Source organism: Elephantulus edwardii, unplaced genomic scaffold, assembly GCF_000299155.1.
Source record: "Elephantulus edwardii isolate Elephantulus edwardi_28Jun2011 unplaced genomic scaffold, EleEdw1.0 scaffold00003, whole genome shotgun sequence".
NCBI classification, from domain to species: Eukaryota; Metazoa; Chordata; class Mammalia; order Macroscelidea; family Macroscelididae; genus Elephantulus; species Elephantulus edwardii.
In genome coordinates, this window is record NW_006399753.1 from 40,149,609 (window position 1) to 40,158,298 (window position 8,690).

The following is an 8,690-nucleotide window of genomic DNA, read 5'->3' on the forward strand; positions in this document are numbered from 1 at the left end:
GGCCTAGTTTTCACAGCTGATATTGAGCTTCTCCAGCGGTTCCTTCCACATATGTAGTCGATCTGATTCCTATGCATACCATCAGGTGAAGTCCATGTGTATAACCTGCATTTGTTTCTCTTATAAAATGTGTTTGCAATGAATAAGTCATTGATTGTACAAAATTCAATCATTCTATCTCTAGCTTCATTCCTGTCACCAAGCCCATGTTTTACGACTACTGATTCTTCTTCTCTGTTCCCAACTTTTGCATTCCAGTCACCCATTAGGGAGGCAAAAACCTCCCAGTTATATTTTCAGTGCCTTTTAACCTGAGGGCCTCATCGTCCCCCACTATACTACACAATGTTACTTGACTATCCATGAAGGTTTTGAGGGTTAGTATTTTAGAATTGAATGTTTAATCTTGTTTTGTAATCTTAGTCTGGAAATGTTACTGAAACCTACCACCATGTGTGCCTTTGCTGGTAATAGAAATACCAGTTACATAGCTTCCAGCACCACAACAACACTGAAGTCATCAATAGAACAGAAAAGTGACAGATAAAAGTGGTTTCTGAAATGTGACTGGAATGTAATAGGCTTGTAAAGTCTTGATAGGTGATACCTTAGTATTTTTCTTAGTTCAGCAAGGAATTCCAAAAGTACAGTGGGTTAAGAGTTGGCCTGTTAATCAAAAGGTTAATGGTTCATATCTGCCAGCTACTCCATAGAAGAAAGATGAGGCTGTCTTCTGTTATGATTTATAGCTTCAGAAACTTGATGAGGCAGTTCAACAGTGGCCTATTATTTTACAATGGGTCAGGACTGGCAAAGAAGTGGTGAAATTATTCAAATAAACCCTATGTGTTGTTGTGGGTCATCAAGTCAAGTACAACTCATAGCGATGCTATGAGCAAAAGATCTGAACCCAGTTCTATCCTGCACCATCCTCACTCTTCCTGACACACAAAAGCCTGTTGCAGCAGTCTCTGTGTCAGTCCACCTAGTTGAAGGTCTTCCTCTCCTTCGTTTACCCTCCACCCTTCCCAGAATTATGCCCTTCTCCCCAGGAACAGTCCCTCCTAGTAATATGCCCAAAGTATGTGATGTGAAGCCTCATCATTCTTGCCTCCAAAGAGCACTCCAGCTGCACCATCTACAAAACGTTTGTTTTCTTGGCCATCCATAAGATGTTCGATGTTCTTCTCCAACACCACAGCTCAAAAGTATCAATTCTTTTTCTGTCATTCTTATTTATTACCCAGCTCTCAGATGCAAAGCAAGTGACTGAAAGACTATGGCTTGATCCAGACTCACGTTAGTCCTCAAACTGACATCACTACTCTTCAATAATTTGGAGAGGTCCTTAACTGCAGATTCTCCCATTGTAATGAGTCTCCTTATTTTCTGACTGCTGGTACCAGGATGTAAACTGTGGATCCAAGCAAGAAAATGCTGTTGACAGTTTCAATCTCCTTTCCATCTATCATGCTGCTGGTCCAGTGGTAAGAATCTTTGTCTTCCTGGTATATGTGTAGAGGATGTAAATGAAACCTCAGTTTCTTCAAAGCTCAAGGAAGCAAGAAAAAAAATACATACTCTTTTGCTGTGAAGTTGACAAATATAATTCCGTACTTCCTTTAATCTATTTCCTATGCCACTATGCCTTTTATATCCCATCATGTTGCTTATTGTGTACCTGATGATGAACTCTTACTATTAGTCAACTTAGAATAGGTATTAGTTCTCAAACTGTGCTCCTCAAACTTCCTATACTCATTTAAAGTATTTAATAACTTTTCACTTTTTAATTTACAAAAGAGAAAGGAAGATGATGAGGAACAATTTTAGACAATTATAAATGAGGAAACAACAACAGCAAACATAAACCTAAACTCCAGGCCATCAAATGGGAACTGACTCATAACAGACCTGCCAGCAAGTTTCTCTTGAGAGGAGACTGACTGTCCTTCTCCTGCAGAGCCCGTGGTGGATTCAGTGGGCCACAGAAGTGTCAGCACCGGTTAGCAGCGCCAACAGTGGTGCCAACAATTGACACTGTAAAAAATATTTAAACATCCTTATCTTGGTAGTACTCTACTTTTGATTTGAGATCTTTAGCAGAATTTGCATTAGAAAAATTGAGTACTCAGTGAAGGAATGGAAAAGAAAAAATGTGAACCATTTTTTACAGAATCAATGGGATGTGTGGTGGGGAAATCCTCAGAGAGAAGCACTGATACCCCAAAGGCAGCGCCTCTCCCAGATCTGAATCCACTAGAGGTTCTAGAGGAAAGATGAACAGTCTTCTCCCTCGCTATTTACAATCCCCCAGAACACACTAGACAGTTGGTTCCAAATTGAAGGAAGGGAATGAATCAAGATCTCTAATCACACACAACAAAGAAAAGTGCTATTTTTTCCATTTCTAAATCAAGAAACATTTTGTTGTTGTTGTATACCATTGAGTCAGAACTGATCCACAGCTAAGCCTCAGTGGGTTTTCAGAGGCCATGAATGACACAGGAAGAGACTGTCCCTCTTTCTCCCACAGAGAGCTGGTGGATTAGAACTGTTTGTCTGGGGATTGACAGCTCAACTCCTAGGTCACCAGAACTCCCTGGAGAGCCATTTGAAGAATAGATTCTAATCTAATAATGAAATTTGTTTAAAATAATTCAATCTGGAGTTAGTAAAATAATTTCTTTAATCACCTTCTAGATTGCTAATTTTAGCCTAGTTCTGTTTCTTTCAATCATGGTGTGATGTCCTTATTTTTGTCATAATTGTGATGTGGATATATATTTCAGAGTTCTTTATATACCACTAATCTGCAAATGACATCTTGGGGGAAAAATTTATTTTACAAAGTATATTTACTAATGTTTTTAGAAAGAAACTACTGAAATTTTGAAGTCTGATTATTTAATTCCCTTTCAAATTCCTTGAGTCCTTGTAAATATAAGGTCATCATGGCTATCTCTGCTTATTATAATGCATAGAATTTAAGAATGTACATAGTCCTTTTCCAACATTGTCTCATTTGAGTCTCATTTGTGAAGCTGACAAGCAAATAGGATGATACTAATTTAAGTAAACAAAAATATTGAGTGTTAGAGCAACTCAGTCCCATATCCTAAGGCACATGGCTATAGTTTGAAAAATCTCCCTACAAAACCAAAACATCTTGTGAGTATGGACCAGAAGGGTATCATCAGTCCACACCAAAATTAAAATGTGCCAGAATAGTCAGCAATTTTCTTCTGTCTATTCTAAATTAATCTAGTCTTTATTGGTTCTAAGAAAAAAATGTACCTGTTGTTTCAAAGCATTATCTTTTTATAAACTATTAAAAATGTTCTATCTTTTGAAAAAAAAAGTTCCATCTTCTTGTAAACTATAAGAACCAAACCAAAATTAGACCATACAAATTTTTACATTGGTCTTTTTTAGGCAAAGCTACTGCTTTTAAACATTCCAGAGAGGAGTGGGGGTTTTTTGGTTGCTTTCAACTGACAAGGAATGAATTTGAAGAATAAAAGAGTAACCCCATTTTTAATATAGAACATAAAAGTCTTAAAATAATTTCATCTGGAAGTATTAGCAGTATAATATCCTGACACATATAATATACAAAAGATGTCAATGCAGAAACTATTATCCAGAAAAATACCCATCTATTCAAGATTATGTCCTAAATCAGAACTGAAAGTAAATTTAGTCAGTAGGTAATATCCCAAATAATCAAATACAATAAAAATCAGGCCAATAGTTTTCTTTCAGTAAATTCAAGTGACTTATAAGAAAATTTAGAGCTTGAGACTTAATGATAACCTGTATACCACAAAAACTCTCAGTATTTTTTTAACTCTCAGTATTTTTAAGATACTGCTTTTCTTTTTTTAACTCTAGAGAACAGTAGCCAGAAAATGAGATAGAATTTTCTAATAGTATGTCAACTCTTTAGATTAGGATTAAAATTAGAAAATCAATCTCACTTTTAGTTATGGTTAGCATTTACTATCAAACCAATTGCAGAGAATAAACATAGAGCTAAATTATTATTATTTTCATCTGTTGAAGGCACTGAAAAGTTTTTAATGCAACTAAAGAAACATTGCTTACCAGCACTGGGGAAGAACTGAAGCATTTGCTGCAGAAGGACAGAATGTAACTCAACATCAAGAAAATTCAGATTGTTTCCACTAGGCCAATTGCCAGCACCATGATAGATGGAGAAGATCGTTAACAGTTTCAGCTTACTCAATTCCACAACCAAAACACTCGGCACCAGCAGTCAGGAAGTTAAAAGACAAGCTGCATTGGGAAAATCCACTGTCAGGGACCTCTCCAGAATTCTAAAGAGCAACAGTGTCAGTCTAGAGACTAAGGTGTGCTTATCCTCGCCATGGTCTTCAGAATCACTTGCTATGAATTAGAGAGCTAGATAATGACTAAGGATTCCAAAAGAAGAATCAATGCCTTGAGTTGTGGTGGTGGAGAAGAGAATTGAACATACCATAGACCACCAAGAAAACAATCAGAACTGTCCTGGAGAGGGTGAAGCTCAATTTCTCCTTAGAGGTAAGGATTTTGAAGCTCCATCTCACATACTTCGTGTATGTTTCCAGGAGGGATCAGTCGTCCCTAGAGAAAAACATCATGCTTGAAAGGGTGAAGGAGAGGAAGACTCTGGATGAGATGTATTGACATAGTAATAGGGGTAAAGGATAGATGTGTTGAATACAGTAAGATTGGCTTAGGATAGGGAAAGGTTCAGAGCAGTTCTACATAGGGTCAACTATGAATAGCAAGCAATTCAATAGGATATAAGAATAAGTTCTGAGGGGTCAACATTCCCAAGAAAGAAAAACGCAAGAGTAAGTGTAATATTCTATATTATTCATTAACTTCCAAACAACATAGCAAAGACTTTAACAGTCCATAGTGTTAAGGAGATAAAAAATGGAGTCCAGGGCTTCCCCGTCAAGAGTCACACGCATTTATTTACTCCTTGTTGTCAAGTCAGAACTAAGAGCTGGCCCTCCAGTGAGTTTCCTAACCTGTAAATTCCATAGGAAGAGATTCACCCTCTCTCCCCTCAGAGATACCGATGAACTCAAATGGTCAGACAGAGTGACCCTTGGTTTAGCAGCACAGTTCCCTACTTACGTCCATCAGAGCTCCCTAATGTGGAGTAAATCCGGCAGACATAGAGGTTTCTGTGGGGCCCTTAAAAGTAAATTAAAATTGTCAATTTAAAACACATGTGCTCTCATGTCTATATGACAAAGCTAATTTCAAACGCCCTTCCTATTAGAACAAAATTAGAAGGTTTTACATTCCTACTCTAATTTCTGGCTAAAAGAACGAATCTTCTGCAAGGGATATAAAAATATTAGAAAGCCTCGATGCTTTTTCACCTAAAATGTCCAACTCCCAATCAAAGTACCAAGTACAATACAAAAGATGGAAAATTACTACTGACATTTAAAAACCGAAAATATAACTCTGACAACAGAAAAAAAGGGATTAAACAAAGGAAAATAACTCACTTGAAAACATATGAACAAAGTAGAAAGACAGAAAACGTATAAAGTATAGAAGAGAGAGTAAGAACATGTGGGATGTAATGCAAGGACAAATAGAAATGTAACAAAAGTCTCAGAAAGATAGAAGAAAGTGGTGAAGTCATATTTTTAAAAGTCAATGGGAAAAGGTTTTACAAAATTGACATGAGACCTTATAACAATAGATGGAGAAAATTCTACAAATCAATTGAAAGATAAAGAAACATGTATAAGGACACCACTGGATCCATGGTAAAAAGTTCTGGTGGTGTAGTGTGTTGCTACTACTGGGCTGCTAATCATAAGGTCATCAGTTCAAATCTACTAGCCACTCCAAGGGTGAAATTGAGGAAACTCCTATAAAGACTCAAATGACTCGACTGCACATAACAACAACAACAATGGGCGGTTGGTTTTGGTTTGGGCAAAATTACTGAAATCAAACACAAGGCAAAAATTTAAAAAGGAGCCAAAGGGGAAGAGGAAGCACATTATCTTCGAGTTAGCAATTATCTATAATAAAACAACAGCTGAAGTTTAAAAAGGAAAAACAAAAAAAAAAAAAAAAAGGAAAAACAAAAGCCAGAAGACAATGGAATGGCCTAATCAAACCTATAAAAGAATTGTCAATTTAGTATTCTACAGTCAGTACAAATCTCATTCAAACTTTTAGAAAAAAAATGTGTAATTATACACAAACAAAATTTAGAGCCAACAAAATCTTTCTGAGGTGCATTTCTTAAAAATAAAGGATTTTAGGCAAAAGAAAAACAGTTCCAGGTGACAATAAAAAACACACAAGTAAAGCAAAGCAATATAAAGGTGGCAGAGGAAACAAACAAACAAAAATAATAGATAATTTAATGACTTGGGAAACCCAAATCAAAGTTGTTTCATTGATTCCAACTCACAGTGACTCTACGCAATAGAATAAAATCTCTCGTGATCTATTTGAGGCCACAAATCCTTACAGAGAAGACTACCACATTCTTTCCCCCTAACACAGCTGCTGGGTTCAAACCACCTATCTTTCAGGTAATATATGAGTGCCTAACCACAGCATCATCTGGGCTCTTTAATAAACAATGTGTCTAAAATTTCCAATACTGGGTTAGAAGAGCTAAGTGATCAAATTTATATTTTGTTTTTGTTACTGAGCTGCAACCAACTCATAGCTGACCTTCCAGAGGGTTTTCAGAGGCTATCATTGCAAAGGAGGAGACAGCCTTCCTTTTTTTCTGCATAGCAGCTGGTGGATTTGAACCATGAGTCTTTCAGTTGGCAGTGCAATTCCTTATCACTAAAGCCACCAGAGCTCCTTCAGATTTATATTAGACTTTATCATGATTAAAGACAGTAACATTCAAGATAAGCATTAAATATGCACATATAATTTTTAAAAGATGCTGAGAAATATGGAGGAAACTGTGGTGGCGTAGTGGGAAGGATTTGTGCTGTCAACCCAAAGACATGCTGTTCAAATTCACCAGCTGCTCAGGAGGAGAAAGATGGGCAAACTTCCCCATGTGATTTACTGCCTCTGAAAACCTGGTGATGGGTCAGCTATGACTTGGTTCCAAATCATTGATACATAACAACAGCAGCAACAAAATGGAAAATGGAATGATACACTAAAGTAATATAAAGCAAAGAAAAAGGAAGAGAGTAGCTTAATAGTAGTTGAAACTCTAGTGTATCGGTGCTATAACATTACTGTTGTTACTGTTGTCATGGACCATGGAGTCAGGACTGACCCATGACTGACCCTCTAGTGGGTTTTCAGGGACAGTAAATCACTGCCCATGTGTCTCCAGTGGAGCAGCTGGTGAATACAAACCACATGCCTTCAGATTGGCATTGCACTTCCTTACTGGTAGGCCACCAGAGGACATGGAAATAAAATTAAAAAAAAAAATAAAAAATAGGTGGTGGGTGGGGAGAAAAGTGCAACAATGAATGAATGGAAATCCAAAATCTCTGTAAATGTTCATTAAAATTAATTATAAAAAATCCCCCAAAACAAAGTTTGTCAGAGTGGATTTAATAAGAAAAAAAAAAAAAGAGAGAAGATGCTAAGAAGCAGCTCACCCTAAAAATGAATATGTTGGTTTTGTTTTTATTCAGTTGGTTGGTTGTTTTTGTTTTGTGTTGACTACAACTCACAGAGACCCTATGAATACCTGATCTGAACCCTGCCCTCTCCCACTCCATTGCTGTGTCCTCAAGCCCACTATCGCAGTCACTGTGATAATCTATCTCATTGAGAATCTTCCTTTCTTTCATCAACCATGTACCTTTCCTAATGTAATGGTTTTTTCTAAGAACTGATCTCTCCTGACAACATGTCCAAAGTTCATGAAACAAAATTTCACTATCCCTCGCTCTGAAGAGCATCCTCTCACTCATAGAGCAGTGCATGATGTATTCATTACTCTTTGCCAACACCACAATTCAAAAGCATGGAAAAAGGTGAAATGAAAGTCAAAGTACAAGAAAAGTGATGATGTACATTCCAAGTCAAAGAAAGCAAGTGTAGATAGGCTTACCACAGGATAAACAGTAAAGCTAAAAATATGGCATTACCATAAGAGAGTCAATTATAACAGTTTTACTTTAGCCTATAAATAACTACGCAAAAATAACAGATCTAAAGGAGATATCTTAATGAAAGATTAACACAGCTCTCAGTAGCTGATAAAAATGGAGACAAGAAGATCAATTTGAAAAACAGAAGATTTAAACTAATTTTCAGGCTTGGAACAATGGATATACATAAAACACTACACCTAGTAATTGAAAAAAAAAGTTGTAATGTATACGTTTCATTGACTAAAATGATACTGAATTTGTTCTCCAAGTATTGCAGACTTAAGCTACAAATTTAGTGACTTATTATTACAAAAAGATTGCTGTCGTTGTTGTTTTTATGTGCCGTCAAGTTGCTTGCGACTCATAGCAACCATATGTACAACAGCCCTAAACTCTGCTGTATCCTGTGCCGATCACACTGCTTCTGACACTCCAATCCCGATTAACCCAGTCACTGAATCAATCTACCTCATAGAGCGCCTTCCCCTCCTGCGCTGTCCCTCCACCCTCCCAAACATGATGACCCTATCCAAGGACCAGTCCCTCCTT

At 36.9% G+C, this 8,690-nt stretch overlaps 1 protein-coding gene across 2 annotated transcripts in view; it reads right to left on the bottom strand.

The window, feature by feature from the left end:
• Positions 1 to 8,690, bottom strand: part of LOC102858384 (fibroblast growth factor 14-like) — a 936,720-nt gene that overhangs the window by 261,587 nt on the left and 666,443 nt on the right. The gene's annotated exons all lie outside the window — the stretch shown is intronic.